Genomic DNA, 8,264 nt, shown 5'->3' on the forward strand with positions numbered 1-8,264 from the left:
GGACATTTTTTATTGAAATAACATTGGCTCACAGCACTGTGCGCGGCGCAAAATAGAGGGTCCCACCTTTCCAGGCGTGCGCCACCACCCTGTGTTCAGAGTTGAATAAACAGATGTCTGGAGCAACATTGTGCCTCCCCAGTCAGCGCCAAGTGCTCTGATTGGTGCAGCCGCCGACACACGAGTCCGTGGCCCTGAGACATCGGCCTTTGCGGCCTTTGATAGCGCAGTAGCTAACCAAATATGGCTTTTGAGACCTTCATTCTGTTTTGTGATGCCCTTGCCTCAAGGAGTCCCATGGAAAGGTCCTCATTTTCCCCTGCTGATGGGAGATCGTTGGTTAACTGCTCAAGGTGTGTGTTGCAGCATCCTTAGGGAGGCTGACTAGGAAATAAGGGGTTTAAGTGACAGGATTAAGGCAAGAAAGGAGTGCTTGCTCATAGGGCTTTCTCCCTGCCCCTGCAGCAGTAAGTCCCCCCAAATTGAGAAGGTAATTTGGGTCCAGAGAACTGAGGAGGCACGTCCGTTAATCATACTTAGAGTTTATTAAAAGTGGCTTTTATGCAGGGGCCCGAGCCCGGGGGCAGGACTGTGGGTCGGGGCAGAATCCACATCTCCTCCATGACAGGGGTCTTTTACCCTGCTTATTAGTATGACCTTTCTTATGTGAGACTAGTGAAGCCAGATGTCCAGGAGGACATGTGACGTGTGTCTTTGACCTACTGAAATGAATGGAGTTGTGCAGGGATCATGAATCTAGTTTAATACACGCGCAAGAAACAGTGGGGGAATTGGCAATCCTCCCAGGGAACGGCAGTCTCAGGTCGTGGCCGAAGATGATGCCTGTACAAGATGGAGTTGCTGTGGTTAAAACAAGATGGAGTCGGGCCTCCCTGGTGGCGCAGGTGGTTAAGCGCAGCGCTGTGAAGCTGTCTGCAGCCTCTGCAGCGCGAGTTCAATCCTGGCCAGCCAGGGAGCTACCCACATGGCGCAGCAGACCCCTCCTGCCTCGCCCGCTGCTCCCCTCAGCAGTGTATTTCAGTCAATCTGCCTGTTCTGCTCCCAACTCTGTCTCTGGTGAATCGTCTCATCTTCCCACAATCTGGCCTGTACCCTGGTTCTTGTGTACATGAATAAATAAATCTTTTTTTTTTTTTAAAAAGATGGAGTCACTGGAGTTGATGCAAGATGGCGTTGCTGTGGCTAATTCAGGATGGAGTTGCTGTGGTCTTCCTACTGGCGGGGAGCAGGCGGCACGGAGGAGAAAGAAATGGTTCCTATTGCGTTTTTAACATTTCTATATTGCTCAGGAGATGCAGGGAAGGAACGATACTTGCTGTCCTTTTCTCCGCTGCTTCCTGTTAGAGAAACTACAGGTGTTGGCCACTCAGCGTCCTTCCTGCCCGAGCGCCCCACCCTGTGAGGGGCGACAGGAGCCCTGGGAGCTGAGCTCTCGTTGCTCTTGGGCGAAGCTGCCGGCCTGGATGCTGAGGGCGGCTCCCTGCTGCTCCCCTCCTACCTTCCACCAGGAGGTGCTGGGCGACATCTCGTGCAGGGCAGACTCCCCAGGGAGCCAGGGACACAGCCGGTGCAGGGGAACCGACCCCCAGGCCCTCGGCTTCTGCTGGGGCGTGTTCGGAGGCTCCCAGGGAAAAGCACCACGAGCACGCGTGAGGCTCCGCAGCACACGTGACTCCAAGCCCAGGTCTCGAGCCGAGGAGCTGACTTTGCACATGGGCGTCCTGGCGGTGGGGTGGTGGCGCACGCCTGGAAAGCTGACTTTGCACATGGGCGTCCTGGCGGTGGGGTGGTGGCGCACGCCTGGAGAGGTGGGACCCTCTATTTTGCGCCGCGCACAGTGCTGTGAGCCAATGTTATTTCAATAAAAAATGTCCTCCTCAGCACCCCCTGGGCTCTACCGCACACCCCCCGCCTACACCACCACTACCACCACCTCTCGCTGAACTTCTTGAAAGCCTCGTACCGGCTTTCCCACTTGGTCACCCTCTCCAAGTGTGCTCCACGCGGAGGGCGAGGGGTCGCTGACGTGGCCAGGGTCAGGGCCGCCCCTGCTCCGGGGCTTCAGTTAGTTTTCACTGCACTTGGGCAAAACCTCCGCTGCTCTCCCGCTGCCACGGTCGCCCCTCCTGCGCGCGTCCCGTCGGGGTCACGTGGGTCCCGCTCCCTCCTCGGCCCCGATCTCCGCCTTCTGGAACACGTCCCTCCTGAGCAGGTAGACAGGCCACGTTTCTTTAGGCCCATCTCCAGATTAAAAAACCCAGAAATCACCTCAGAGTTCTGGAGCTCTCAGCCCTGCCCCCGCAGGCGTGCCTGCATGTCCCCCCGCTTTCCCCCCGCTTTCACCTCCTCACGGAGGTGAGCGCTGCGTGCAGGAACTGGAGCAGAGTGGGCCGCAGCCGCGGCGTCTGCAGGGAAGGGCTGCATCTGCCCGAGAGCAGGAGTCACCCTGAGGACCCTGCGGCCTCCCTCTGGCTCACCGGCCTTATCTGCACGCACCTGTGCCTGCTCCCTATAGGGGTCGGGGAGCTGGCGCTCGGGAGGGCACAGTGACCCTGCAGAGACCAGGTCTGCTCGTGCCATCAGCATACCCACGACAAACTCACAGTCCAGGCGAAGAGGGACAGGATGGTGCCTGCTCTTGCGAGCTCCGTGAGGCCGCCCTGCGTCGCCACCCCCCACCCACCACATTCCCTTTGAAGAAGGAATAAGCAAGAGGACACCATTAAGTCAGTGAAAAGACAACACACAGTGGAGCGAGCGTCTCCCCATTGTGGATCCATCAGGGGCTTGGGGAGCGCTACGGCCCCGGTCAGGAGAAAGGGGCATGTGCTAACGCAGGGCATCTAAACGGGCAGCGCCATGCACGGGGACTATGTTTCAACAAAGCTGTTGTTAAAAAGAAAAATCAAACCCAATGTAAGGAAACTCATCTCCCCGCAGAGTTAGCTCTTCCCGTGTTTGTGATGGCAGAAGCGTGCGCCGAGTTTACGCCAGCAGGGGAGCTCTTCCCATGCCAGGGCCCTCAACATCGCTCCCTGAAATCTGCAGCCTCTCCAGGCAGCCTCTTTACAGTGTGGGACGTGAGCCCAGGGGAGGGCTGTTTATGTTTTGCCCACTTACCTATAGTTTGACTGAAGCATGACTTTGCAATTAAAAAGAACTTGTCCTAATGCTCGTCCTGTTCTCTGTCCAATGCACACCTCTGCCCTCTGCACCTCCAGCCTCAGGGCTTGCTTAGTTCACACCTGAGCTCCTCTCTTCACGTGTGCTCTGGCTGCCCCCACCTAAACTATCATTTGACCCTGCTATCGTTTCTTTTTCACATTGTGCTTTTAGAGTCTGTCCAATTCCTGGCCCCTGGGAGGTGCCTGTTGACTGAATAATTGAGGTTGTAAATGGCCAAAGTCTCTCTGTGGGTCTCTACCTCCAATCTGTATTTCTGATCTCTGATTCCTGTCATCCTCATCAGATGCACCACTTTGGTATCACTCTTGCCCAAAAGCCTTGGCCCCAAAGTCTAAAGCAGCTCTGAAGGCACTGGGCCGATGGCCGTGAGGCCTTAAGGGCAGTGAGTTTCAGGAGGCTGACGAGTTCTGTGAAGCTGTGTTGCGACTACGGCCGTTTCCCAACTTAGAGAGAGCCGGGGAAGATGTTATCTAGCGCTTCTGATATTCTTGGCACAACCCGAGAGAAGGCCCTTGAAGTGCCTGGTCTGGGATCCTGTCCAGAATCTGGGGGGCGAGGGCGCGGAGGTTATCAGCCGCCGGCACGAAGAAGGGCAGAGTCTGCTGATGAGGCCATAAGCTCTGCGCCCTTGGACCTGGCTGATAACTCCTGCTCCGTCACCCTTTATCTCTGTCAAGCACAGTTCCTGAGCTCAGCGGGGGCCTGGGCCCAAGTCTGGAGACTTCCAGGCTGGTAAAATCCTGGGTGCTGAAAAGCCTTCCCTTTACTATAACCTGTCGGTTTGAGGGGCCTCCAGGGACACTTCATCCTGGGAGAAGAGATGATTCTGACATTCTAGGCTGCAAGCCTGGCAGTGATAGGAGGAGCCTCTCCCCTGCTCTCCTTGGGAGTGTGGGCGCTGACCAGCTGCAAAAGAATCCCCAGCAGATACTATTTAGAGCAACTCGATGTCTGTGGCTGGATTTTATTCATGAGGTGAACCGAACCTCGGCGAGCGGGGGCAGGTCTTGGCCCGGTGTCCAGTGCTCTCCACTGCTGCTTACTTCCTGGGATCGCTGCAGTGCCCCTTCTTGGCGGCCTCCCTGTGCCCGTCAGGCTCAAACAGGATCCCACAGCCCTGTGCCTGGCCCAGAGTTGCTCTCCATAGGGAGGGGCTGGCTCTGCAGACCAAGCCCGCCCTCCTCCTGGACTCCAGGGCACCTGCGCTGCCTTGGTTTGCTGAGTCAGGCCAGCAGAAAACCAAAACAGGCCCGAGACTGCACATCTTTATAAAAATCAATGCCAGGATGCTTGCAGGGCTTCCTTCCTCTCCTGAGTGGCTTCAGGTGGTGGTTTCCCTCCCTTGGTTTTAGAACATGGCACAAAGTGCCGTAGCCATGTGGCTGGATGGTGGGTCGCTCGGAGGAAGTGGGGAACCATCATTGTGGTTCACTCCAGTGTGCGCTCATTGCCTTACGTGCGCTCATTGCCAAGAGCTTCTCCTTGCACACGGGTCCTCTCATCACCTCTGAATGGTATCACCTAAAATTCTCCCTTCCCAGCCTGTCCGGGCCTGGAGCGGCTTCCGGAGCGCTCTTGGTTTTACACATTTATAGGGTTTGAAGATATTCTGCCTGGCCTTTGATAGTTGTCTTGTGCACAGGCAACCAGACCTCTTAACAACCCCTCTGTCCAAGCTTCCAAAGACATTCCGCTTGCTCTTTACAGTGTGTACAGGACACATCTCCAAAGCGCCCTGTCTGCTCTTCAGGTCCTGTAACATTCAATTAAATAGCGTGGCTGCCGTTTCATGCCGAGGAATAAAAGCAGCCCAGGGCCAAACCGCAGGGATCGAGCTGCACTCAAGGGGACAGAGCAGGCCGCGGGCATTCAGGAGGGCGGGCCCTAATTAAGCATAATTAAGCGGGCCCGTGGGCATTGGCTCGTATGTTTTTGAGAAGACACAGAGAGACAGTTAATCCAGTGACTGGGTTAAGTAAGATGAATCTAGACTATTGATTTGTTCTGATTCATCTCAAGCTCGTAACTTTCCATCTATAATTCATGTTGCTGTCGAGTGTACACCTACTGCCTCTGGCAGCTGTAGTTCTCACGCTCAGAAGGGAACAGAAAGAAAAACTCTTTCTAGTAACTTCTGGCCCAGCTGAATAGCAGTTAGGCTTATATAAGCGGGACCTGCACCTCAGACGTTCTGGTCGCTCCCCAGGAGTTTTTCATTCATAGGTGAATGAATCTTCTTTCTCGTGGCAGGTGCTCAGGAACGGAAATTCCTAGGGGCCTGCGTCCTCCAAAGGTAAAAAACCACCTGTCATAAGTGTAAGGATAAAGGAAAAGCCATTCCCCTTCAGTTCACAGCTGTTCTTGAAATCCACCCCCCAGTGACGGCTGAGCTCCTGTGGGGAGCTGGGAGCCATTTCTGTCTGCGGACACAGCCCTGAACGAGGTGCCCGGTCCCTGCCCTTGGGAAGCTGAATTCTGCTGGGAGACAGACGAGCATGGAGCACCAGTCAGTGAAAAAAAGCCTTACGACTAGAGTAGGGCAGAGTGGGTGATATGAAGAAGGTGAAAAGAACTGTAACTCTAATTTGGGTGATTAGGAAATCCTCTGTGAATTGCAGACATCTGCGCAGTGGTCCAAATGAAATGAGGGATAAGCCAGGCAGACATGTGATGAGAAGCATCCATGAGAGCAAGGCAGCAAGTGCCAAGTCCTGGGGCAGCGGTGTGCTGGACATATATGAACTAGAATGCTTGCCTGGCTTCAACGGACGTGATCTGATTTTAATTTAGGGGGTTCCATTGGGACATACTAGACTCTGGGTAGCCAAGAGTAGGTGTAGATTATTCAAAATGGAAAGTTTAAAATTATTATTACTTTCATTCATATTTCTAGAATATAAACACCTGGAGTAGGGTGTGGGCATGTGTAAGTGGGTACACCTGAGAGACTGGGCTTATAAGGGCAGCGTCATGGGCACGCCAGTAGAAGCAGAGCAGAGAGCAGAAGCAGAACCATGAGAAGAACGAACGGGCGAGCAAAGAAGTAGAACCACGAGAAGAGAAGGGAAGCAGAGACCACCAGAGAACCCAAATAAAGTGAAGACTTGCTGGGGTTGGGAGGCCTGCCAGCTTCCCGGCCCCCCAGCACCCCTGCCTGCCGTGTGCCTGGTAAATCCCAATAAAAGCCTGAAAAGCCACCGAGGGCTCCAGGACTCTCTCCTCCTTTACCCCGTCTGCTCGGGTCAGAGACCCTGCTCTGTGTCCTCCTGCCATTACAAAGTAAAGCCCAATAAAAGCCTGAGGAAGCCACTGAGGGCTGGAGGACCCTTCCTTTACCTGTCTGCTCGGATCCTAGAAAACCAGCCCTGAGCCCTTCCTGCCCCACATCTAGTGAGGCTGACGCCACGTCTAGCTCTAGGATGGATTCTAATTAGCTTGAGCTTAACAAACATCCCTTCTCTTGGCCATAGTGGGGAAATAGTTCATTTTGCAGAACCAAGTATGTGGAAGAGACGCTTGCCAGGGTCGGCGGGCAACGTTCCCTCCTCTGGGCAAGCTGTCAGAAGAGACCAGTTCGCTCCCCTTAGAGGACAGGGTGTCAAGAGGAATGTCTGGAACTGCAGCCATTTTGGCTTCACAAGGTATCTTGGGTCCTGCCAGTGTGGGGCTTCACGAGGTCTGGGGATGTGCCTGACCCTCTGAAAGGCAGACAGAAGCCTGGGGAAATCTGAGTCCTTGGAGACATTGGCTAAGCTTCTGGGTCTTGCCTCTCTTGAGGTGAGAGATTTTGCAAGGCTTTTCACGGGGTTGGGAGAACATGAAACTGTGAATCGCCTGACCAGTGTGGACCTGCACCCACTTCTCTGGGTTCAACCTGGGTTGAAATTCATAAATCTCCTTGACTGGCCAAGTCTTTATCACTTGGAGCTCAAAGACTTGCAGCTGGAGCTTAAAACATGCCCCCCCCCCCACCCGCCCCATAGCCGCCCTGCCCCGGAAGGAGCCTCCCACGCCCAGGTGCTGGTCTCGGGCTGCTGCTGCGCTGGGGCAGCCTGCCGGGAGTCCTGAGTCTGCAGGGGGAGGCGCAGCGGGACTCCGCACCCCGCTCCCTCTCTCTGTGGCCCGGACATACCACCGCAGCTCTCAGGCTGCAGCAGGGGCTCTGGGAACTCGGGTGGCGCTGAGAGGCCATGTTGACCTGGTCCTCTTGCTTTTCCAGCGCTAACTGCCCGCGGTGTGGCTGGGGACAGATAGCACCTCGCAAGGGGCTGGCCAACTAATCTCTCTCGCTCTGTTCTCACTCCCCCTGCAAATAGAGCTTCCGTGTCTGTTTTGGGTCTTGCCCCAAGTCCTTGAGCACATGGGTGATGACTCAGAACCCGGGCCACCTGCTTTTGATTTCCAGGGTTGCCTGCCAACACGCCCATTGGCTCCCGTTGCAGCCGAAACCTGGGCAATGCAGCAGATATGGCTATCGGCTGTGGCGACAACACTGCCGGTGCCCACTGTGGTGCCTACGGGTGACAGGGACGTAGGGCAGGCTGGGGTTAGCTGGCCTCTGTTTCCATCAGCCTCAGCCTGGAAGAACCATGATTCGTAGTGGATCCCCACTTAGACCAGCAAGTGGGAACAAGGCAGTGCTCAGGAGTCCCCTTCCTGTGGGACTGTGGCAGGCATGGGGGTGGGGTGCAGACCCTTCCTCTGGGGAGCAGACTTACTGCCCGTGGCCAGCCTCTCATCTTACACATCAGCTTGACCCAAACAAGCGTCTTTCCCTAACTGTGTTGAGAACGGGCAGGGAAGACCCCAAGGTGCATGCAGGTAACTGCATTTTTAAACTTCAGGTGAGTATTTGGAAGTTGCTAGAAAGGATCTGGGTGTGGCAAGATAGAAACACCCAGTGACTGTCTTTCTGGCTCCAGGAAGCTTTCCCTGGTCAGAATAAGCCCCTTGGGCTGCGGGGCTGTCCCGCTGCGGTTGCTCAGGGAGGCTCAGCTCCAAGCCCTCACGGGTAGCATTAACCAAGCACATCAGGTGACAGGCCTGGCGTCCTTGGG

This window comes from Talpa occidentalis, unplaced genomic scaffold (genome assembly GCF_014898055.3).
Source record: "Talpa occidentalis isolate TD23 unplaced genomic scaffold, MPIMG_talOcc4v2.1 talOcc4.13, whole genome shotgun sequence".
Taxonomy (NCBI): Eukaryota; Metazoa; Chordata; class Mammalia; order Eulipotyphla; family Talpidae; genus Talpa; species Talpa occidentalis.